The 9,079-nt window shown below is 42.0% G+C and overlaps 1 non-coding gene across 1 annotated transcript; it reads left to right on the top strand.

Moving 5' to 3' along the window:
• The first annotated feature begins 8,718 nt into the window (after positions 1 to 8,718).
• Trnan-guu lies at positions 8,719 to 8,792 on the top strand. Its single transcript has one exon. It is a non-coding gene; the product is annotated as a tRNA-Asn (tRNA).
• Positions 8,793 to 9,079: the final 287 nt, after the last annotated feature.

Raw genomic sequence — 9,079 nt, forward strand, 5'->3', positions numbered from 1 at the left:
AACAACAAAAAACCCCATTAAAATTAATTAAAGGGCTGCACATTTATTTGTATTTTATTTTCGCCTTTATGGCTTCTCTGTTTCATATTTCGCTTAATTAATTTAATTTCTCTCAGCGTATTCAATTGTGCTTTATGAACTGCCATAAAAAACAAAACGAAACGAAACAGAAACGAGAGGGAAAGAGCAAGTTTCATAAATATTTATTGTGTATATATATTAACAAAAAAAAAAGAAGAAAAATCAAGCACATAGAGAACTAAAAATTATTGCTACAAAACAAAAGCAGACAAAACACCGTTACAACGCACGTCCAAAAGAAGAGAAAAGAAAAGAGTTTTGTAAAATAAAAGTTACAAATAAAACGAAAACGAAATGAAAGACGATTGTCCTAATTCGCGGAATGCAATTGAAAATTGCACAAAATACTTTATAGCGTATGCCTACTGTAAACTAGTTAAATTCTTAGACTCTAAACAAAACAGACGTGATAAACAAAAAATGAAAAAATCTATATATATAAATATTCACTAGGGAGCGCCCTTAGCCATTGTAAAATAAATTTAATACAAACAAAAAAACTAAATCAGAAAGCAAATATATATAAATATTTCAAAGAGCCAGGGCCGCACCCAACTTTTAACTAACAAGAAACACACACATACACACACACACACTTAAATGTTCAATGTTTAAACCTAAGTCTTAAAAATATATACACAAAACAAAAACACATTAATGCATAGAAATAAACATAAAGTACTAAATTTAATTAAATTAAATTAAATTAAATGTTAAAGGCAATTTGTAAAATACATTTGTTAGCAATTTTTGTATAATTTTAGCAAAAGCCAGAAAAGGCGAAAACCTAAAAAAAAACAAAAGCAAAAACAAGAAGAGCAAATCCTAACCATGTATACTCCTAAGTTCTGTGTAAAAAGCCGGTTTAGTCGTAACCCTAATTTATGTGTCCCCACTACGATATACATAACTATCTATATATATAGAGCTATAAATATGTATTATAAGCGATAAATGTATTGTAATTTGGCCATATTGATAGTTGAATATACACAAAAACCAAGCAACATAATGTTTATTTAAAATCGAAAAACAAAAACAAAACAAAAAATCAAATGGAAAATTGTACTAAACTTAATGGCAATCACCAGAAAAATCCAACAAACAACAAAAAAAAATCATAAAAATAAATAAAAATAATTTATGAAGAAACAAATATACATAAAATACGAAAAATACAAAAAGCAAACGATTCTAATTGAGAACGGTAACTGAAGATGATTAATTGCCGCCGGATGAGTGGACACAATATCGAAATTGGTTTGGTAATAAATCCCCCCGTGAGCTGCGGACCCAGAATGATGTCTTCATAATGGCCATTTATGCTTATGAATCGGTCTTTAAATTTCGATGCGTCTTTTGGTACACCAGAAACGTGCTTCAATTGGGGTTTCTACTGGTGCTGTTTTGGTTTTGGTTTTTGGGTTCGGTTCGATTCTGTTCTGTGTTGGTCATTTGTTATGCAGCATTTGTTGCTGGCCATTGAACGCTTGAATTATGAGTTGTTTGGAGGCGTGAAATGGCATGTTCTGCCACAAGAATAGCGCCGCAGAGCACCAGAGCACCAGAGCTACTCAGCAGTGGCCAAGTTTGTTGCCTAAGTCTTTTGTACTTCAATTTGAATGTGCGCAGTCCAGAATTAAGCTACGAAAACTCAACCGAGTTATGTTCTAGCTGCCAAAAACCTGATCGACACAGAATCGAACTATGGGAACTATGGGAACTATGGGAACTATGGGAACACCACACGGATCTGTTAATGGTGCCATCAACATGACAAACGCGTGTCTACTACCCATTACCCAGGCCCTAACCAGACGAACAATATGCAATGCAATGATGACCCCATTAGGTTTTTGTCGCCCCTGCATCCGTTTCCGCTGAACCTTGCCAAAGGTTTTTTTTTTCTGTTCGCGATTATCAATTTTCCCAAATGCTAACAATAATATGAATACGCAGCTATCGGCCGGGTATATCTCATATATCTCATGGCGGTGCAATAATTGGGACAACAATTAAGTGCACGGCACGACAGGGCACTACGAAGCAAAAATGCAGCCAAGCAAGTCCATATTGTTCAGTTATTGAGGCATATATCTCTGGGTGGACAGTGCAGGGCGTTAATGAAAGTATTGCAAGCCAAAAAAAAAAATGTTTAGAGGCAGGGAAATTATTTCAAAAGGATTGCTGACCCATGTCGAATTTTTGATGATCGATATGGAAACGAATGCAACCCCAACCCCAATGTAAGTATTTTAAACAATTGGTTTTATACAATTTAGAATTGTTTTACGATGACTAAACGAACCAATCGATTAGGGAACATAATTATTGGAAACGTTTTACATATTTAATCCATCAGTTTAAAATTGGAAGCCAAATAAATGTCCCCAAAATGCGCTACAATACTGAAACGCTGTGTCTGCATACGACAATTGTAATTACTGTAAAATTCCACATTCATTTGTTTCGACAGCATCACATGACCACTGCGTGCTAGGCACAGCCCGACGCGTCGGCTCGGGCTCGGCCATTACGGCCCGACAACAAAGTTGCTGCCCAAAAACAAAACAAAAGGCACATACTATGTATAATTGCTATATAATTACTATATAATTGAAACAAAATAAGTCATTCGAGTCAGAGCCTTGGCAATTACCCCCGCCCCCCACCGCACACCCAAACACAACAGACAGACCAACAGTCGAAATTCACATGTGTCACGGGCCAATTGTAACAGTTATACTAACTGTAATAGTAACTTCTACCCCAGTCCATCATTTGGCCAAGTGCGGTGATCAATGCATAGGCAATGACCAGCCATATAAATCAGTTAATCAGCATCACAGATAAGCCCGGAACTATGTCCAGCCAATGGGAAACCATTCACACAGACAGACAGACAGACAGAGAGAGAGAGAGAGTGCGAGAGAGAGAGAGAGAGTGAGGAAGGGGCACAGACATGGGATGATAATGGGGCACGCCATCTGAAACCAGTTGGAGAACATGCCACCAACGACATAAATAAACCACACAAAATATGAGCATAAATCAATGGGTTAGGTTCGGTGCTGGGTCCGTTGGAAGGGCTTCGGGTTGGCTAGATGAGTATTAGGGGGAAACGCTTGTCTCTGATGGTCCCATCAAATGCTATTCGGTGCCCCATGCATTAACTAATTAGTAGGGCTTCGACAGTCACAGGAACAACCAAAACAGACAAGAATGGGGAAATTATGCGGCCCTAACTTTATTTTGTTATTTTTTGTAAATGAAGAGTTAACCGAGTTAAATGAGTTTAACAGCTTCAGAGGCTGCTTAAAGCCAGACCTGAACCTGAACATATTTTAAAGGAATAAATTGTTACATGATGAATCCTGTTATTGAATGCATTGAAATTTGCAGGCCAGCCTTTTGAAGAAACAAAAAAAATCTATTTATTTTTTATATTTTAACTAATTTTGTAGGTAATCCTGTTATAGTTCTAGCATAGTTCAAATAAAGAAAAACTAGTCATTTCTGTCAAAATTCAGATCCAATCTGCAGATTCAATCCCCTCCCTCCGATTCCCAAATAATTGTTAGAGAACCCATCCCAACTATTCTGAAATATTCTGTGCTTCATAAACGATAAACAAATACATTGGAATTAATTGTATTGAGTAAATCTATGATTGAACATTTCTGTTGTGGCCTAAGAGCCTCAATCGACTCCTCGCTGCGTGGTCAGAGACCAAGACAGCAGCAAATATTTGGTCATGCATTAACTAATTAGTGGCAACAGCGATAGGGAGCCGGATTGGGGATTGGGGATGGACATGCTGGAGGAGTTTCCCCATTCCTTGCTTTGACAATGTCCATTTCCTCATTTTATCCTGGCCCTGCTCCCCTGCTCCCGACGCCCGCCCTTTCTCTGCTTTTGTATCCGTAGCTCTGACTCTGACTCTGTTTCTGTTTCAGTTTCAGTTCGTGCGTTTTGGTCTGCGTGTTTATCTGATTGGAAATGTGCACCCAACAATGGCGACACACACACACACAGATACGCACGCACACGCACACACGCACACAAACGAACACACAGGGACACTTCTTTAGATGATTAGCAGCGATAGGTCCCTGGAAATAGCTTTTAGCATTGGTAGTGCGAGTGCCAGTGCTGGTGCCAGTGCGAGTGCTATTGGAGTCGATTTAAATGAATTTTAATACGAACAGGAGAGCGAGTGCCTCGATTGCAATTCAATTTAGATGGAAACAAACATTATAATCTGTGGGCCAATTTCCATTAGCCGTATTTATCATTGGCCGACCGAGAGAGAGAGAGAGAGGGAGAGAGAGAGAGCTCATCAATGCCCGGCCAACTGGCAAATGTAATTGCTTCTCCATTCAATATTTTCTACAATAGCCTGCCGCAATTTCAATTAAATTTCAGTTATCACACAGATACCAGGAACACGCACACAGATGCAGCACCATGGAGCAGAGCAGAGCAGAGCAGAGCTAGCTGCAGCTTAGTCCCAACAATGATGGTTCGACTCTGATAGCAGCTACAAGTCATTGCTCTAATTAGAATTATTCTAATGAAATTAAATTGCACAAATTGCATTTGCACTTGCACAAACAGATAGAGTGCGAGAGGGGAGATGGAGATAGTATAGGGACGATAGAGAGTGCTGCAAATTAATTATAGAAATTGCCAGATCTCCATATGCTACCCATTTGCCACAGCAACTTTGTCATAATTTACTCTGGGCCCCCACACACACAAACACAAACACAAACACACACACACACAATCAACTGATTAACCAAATGAGCTTCTGCTTCTGCCTGCCTGCCCCAAACAATCTCATTCCATTACAGTTCTCAGCTAATTTGATTAAATTAGGCATGCATCGGCCACTGCCACTGCCACTGGCACTGCCAATGCCAATGCGCCTGTAACTGCATCTGCATCTGGCCAATGCAATGTCATCACATGTCCAACTCCCAGCTCCAAACATGGCCCTGCCTGAGTCTGGTTGTAGGCCTGGTCCTGGTCCTTGTTGTGGTTGTGGTTCTGGTTCTGGGCCTGGTCATATCAAATGCTTAATGGCAACGGCCCATGTCAATTCGTGGCATATTAAATAGGAAAATTGGCATTGGCAATTGCAACAGATATTAGTTACCTCGTTGGCCTGGCCGAATCATGGCGCAGGGAGCTGGTGTGCTGCCAAGAGGGAGTGTGTGTGTAGGTAGGCCTACGACCATAACAGTGCCGGGCACAAAATGAAGGCACAGTGGGGCTGAGATGATTAAGTTTTTAACCAGAATGCAGTTTTACCTTTTTTTATAGCGATTCCTTTAGCATTTGCTGTAACTTTTCTCAACCATTTTTAAAGTTATTCCTGTAAGTATTTCATGGTTATGTCCCACTGTGGCCAGCCGGCGCTATCTGGGAGTGCGATCAATTTGTCGCTTGATTGTGTGCGTTTTTGCATGGCACATGCAATGAGCCTGCCTTTTAAGCCCCACACTCCAGACCAGTCCAGGCCGTAGCCGTAGCCGGACCTCAAGTCGGTCCTGAAGATGGAGATGACTGTGGAGATGGCTGTGGCTCTGGCTCTGGCTCTGACTGTGGCTGTGGAGAGGTTAACTGGCCTTTGGGTTAGTTGTTGACAACCAGGCACTGGCCATATTTGTGTATTATTGTTAAAAAAAAAATAAACACAAAGAAAAAGAAAAGAAAAAGACACAAAAACAAGAAGGAGCCAAGAGACAGGAGAAGAAGTGCCTGGCAAATATGACAAAGGCACATAAATTCGGTAGCCCCCGAGTGCTACGGATTCTCTATAAAAAAAAAAAAAACAAAAAGCACATGCAACCAGGCAGCAGGCAGCCACAAAATGTTGCCTGTCTGTCTGGCCCAGCTCACGCTGCACAATTTTGTGTCGTCATCTCTTTGGCCAAAAGTGTCAAATTTCACGCAACATGAAGCGCTAAATGTTGCCAGCAACTGTGCTGAAGTCCAAGTCCGATGCCGTGCCACTCCATGTTGCAGCTTCCTTTGAGCGGACTGCCGGACTACACTGACAAAAATCATAAATACACCGCAGCAACAGTCAATTTCTTAGCATTGCAGAGTTCTAACAATTAAATTCGAAAACGAATTTCTTGGTTTTATTCCGCGCAGTGTAGCTCCGCTTCACACAGTTGCATGTTTATTGTAAATATTATGAAATGTTGAGACCTGCGATTGCTGTTCGGATCGGATCCGATCTGTTCTGTTCTGTTGTGTTGTGTTCTGCTTGCTGGGCTTCTGCTTGGGCTGCGAGAATTTATTGATGCTGCCCGATAAATGCGCCCTGAGCATGGGTTCTCTGTGGAGGAGCAGTAGGAGCAGGAGGGAGGCACATACACAGAGTGAGAGGGAGAGGCATAAATTTAAGTTTCCCAGAATTGTGCCAAAACGAATTATTGTTGCCAACATCAGTTCTTGTGTAATTACCAGAGTCAAGGTGATAAGCAGGCAACACTTCTTGATCCCTGCCTGCTGCTGCTGGGGCTAATTGAACATACAATTGCGCTGCAAATCCGCATTCCAGCAGCGAAACTCTACTTTCGTCATCATCATCATTAGCTAGGGGATTGGACAGTAGACAGTAGACAGAGGGGGAACAACAACATCATCGATGGCATTTGACAGGCGATAAGTGGTTCGATCTGGTCACGGCGTTGCAGTGCAGGGCAGTCCAGGCCCCAGCCCCAGCCCCGTGAGGCATGTGAAACAATGGCAGTGCATAGTTTTATACGATATACTTAGTTTTTTTTTTTGTTGCTGTTCAAGTCTCTCTTTTTGGACCCGTGGACAACATTAACCTGTTAACCCAAACTGACGGCGACGGCGACTGTTAAGTCCCCAAGCTCGACTCCGCTTGGCATGGCACGGCCCGGTGTCGCCTACTTTTGGGACCTTGCCTGGAATCGCTCTGGCTTTCTGGCTCTGGCTCTGACTCTGACTCGGGCCTGGATGCAGTGCATGAATAATGCGCGCCCACAGCTCAATAAATTTTCACTCTTTTCGCCACAGCTACAGAGCTGGGGCCGTCCCTGTTTGGCCAGAAACAAAAACAAAAATTCACACATCTTGTGCAGGCAGGTCTGGCCGCCGCCTCCTCCTCCTCTCTATCACTGTGCGGGGACTCGACTGGCCAGGACTGGGACTGCGACTGCGACTCAGCACTCGACGCCACAGCAGGGAGGAGGCGAGCTCCGGCCTCCATGCTCAGCTGGTATGATTCATTTGCTGGCCTCCACGGCAACAAAAAAAAAAAATGCACAAAACCTAAAGGAACTCGACAGAAATTGTTGCCAAAACCATTTAAAGGAATTCTCTGGAGTTAGAAGTGCCAGAGACACGATCAGGGACAGGGGGACTTGGGACATGGTCATGGCCAAAAAGAAAAGCAGAGAGGAAACAAAAAAAAAAACCCAGACCCAGTCACAGACACAGACATTGGGTGCATTAAGAGACCTTAGCAGACTGCTTGGGGTCTGCAACCGCCCCCCCCCCACCCTTTGGTTGCAACTCCTACTGATCGGCCGCCGCCCTCCTGCTTGCAGGCTCCTTCTGCTGCAGTTGCAGTTTGCAGTTGCATCTTGCGATTCCATTTCCTCTTCGCATGATTTCGCGCTGCGCTCTCGGTGTGCGCGCCCACAATTGTCGAGAGATTAGAGATGCTGTAATTCCATGGCCTGCGATGCCGATTGGCCTGGCTGAGTCGAGGTTTAGGCCCAACTGCCACAACAAGAGGAACAACAACAGGAACGACAACGGCAGCCACCACGACGACGACGACAACGACGACGACGACGGGCAATGATGATGATGATGCGGTTGATTTGGGCTTATCACGTTCACGGGAGACTGCCAGACGCTCAAAATGTTTACACGGAACTGCGAGTTTGCGTTGTCTGCCAGAAATCGTTTCCAGAGAGAAATCACAGCATATACGAGGAGTATATTCCAGTCAAATCAAAACTGTCAATAGATGTCAAATCTACATAAAATTTGTAGATTAAAATCTCTAGATAAGTAGAACAAATTTATAGCAGAATTCCATTCAATAACTAGACAAAATAGATTGTTAAACGATTTTCATAACCCCTTATACATATTACCCACTGAAATCGTTTGTGTTTTTGCTACATATTTCACAAATAATTATACTTAGCCATGTTGAAATGTTGAAATTCAATCTTCTACTCGCTGTCTGCGTGGAAAATATTTCGTATTTCAATAATGATATGCAAATGTCCGAGCCACAACAACAGAAAACATGAATCTTTCAGTTCTGTTTATAAAAAAGAAAAACTAGTTTTGCTTTTATGTGAATATTACAGCGAGGAGTTCGTAGAGTGAATAATACGATCAGAAGTTGCCAGGGTTTGAACAGGATCGTGGTGTACATTTTTGTTATATTTATTTTTGTTATTCTTAAAGGTAAGAAAAAATGAGATTAAAAATTTCTATATATTGATTATCAACAAATACTATAAATAATATTTTTATTATTTATGGCCTTTGATACTTTTAAATTAAATGTTTTAGTCAGGCAAATTTAATCTGATTTTAGATTTATATTTAGGCAGACGTTTCACATCGGCCTCCGTGGCGCAATTGGTTAGCGCGTTCGGCTGTTAACCGAAAGGTTGGTGGTTCGAGTCCACCCGGGGGCGGCTCAATTTTTTGTTCTTTTTGTTTATTTTAATGCAAAATATTATTTTGTTTGTGTGCATTATTTTTTGCAACGTGTAAACCAGAAATTTACCAAAGCTGCTTCATGGCGACCATCGCTGGCCTGTGTGGTGTCGCTGTGTCTGCGCCTGCATCTGCTGCGTTTGCGTCTAACAATGGCCACCACTGGCGTAGCAGCAGCCCAGCAGCCGCTGGAGCTGAGACTAAGGCTTAGTTACTTAGTTAGTGCTCCAGCTGGGGGATCTGCCGCTCTATTCTGCTAACCGCC

This window comes from Drosophila obscura, unplaced genomic scaffold, assembly GCF_018151105.1.
Source record: "Drosophila obscura isolate BZ-5 IFL unplaced genomic scaffold, ASM1815110v1 contig_150, whole genome shotgun sequence".
Taxonomy (NCBI): Eukaryota; Metazoa; Arthropoda; class Insecta; order Diptera; family Drosophilidae; genus Drosophila; species Drosophila obscura.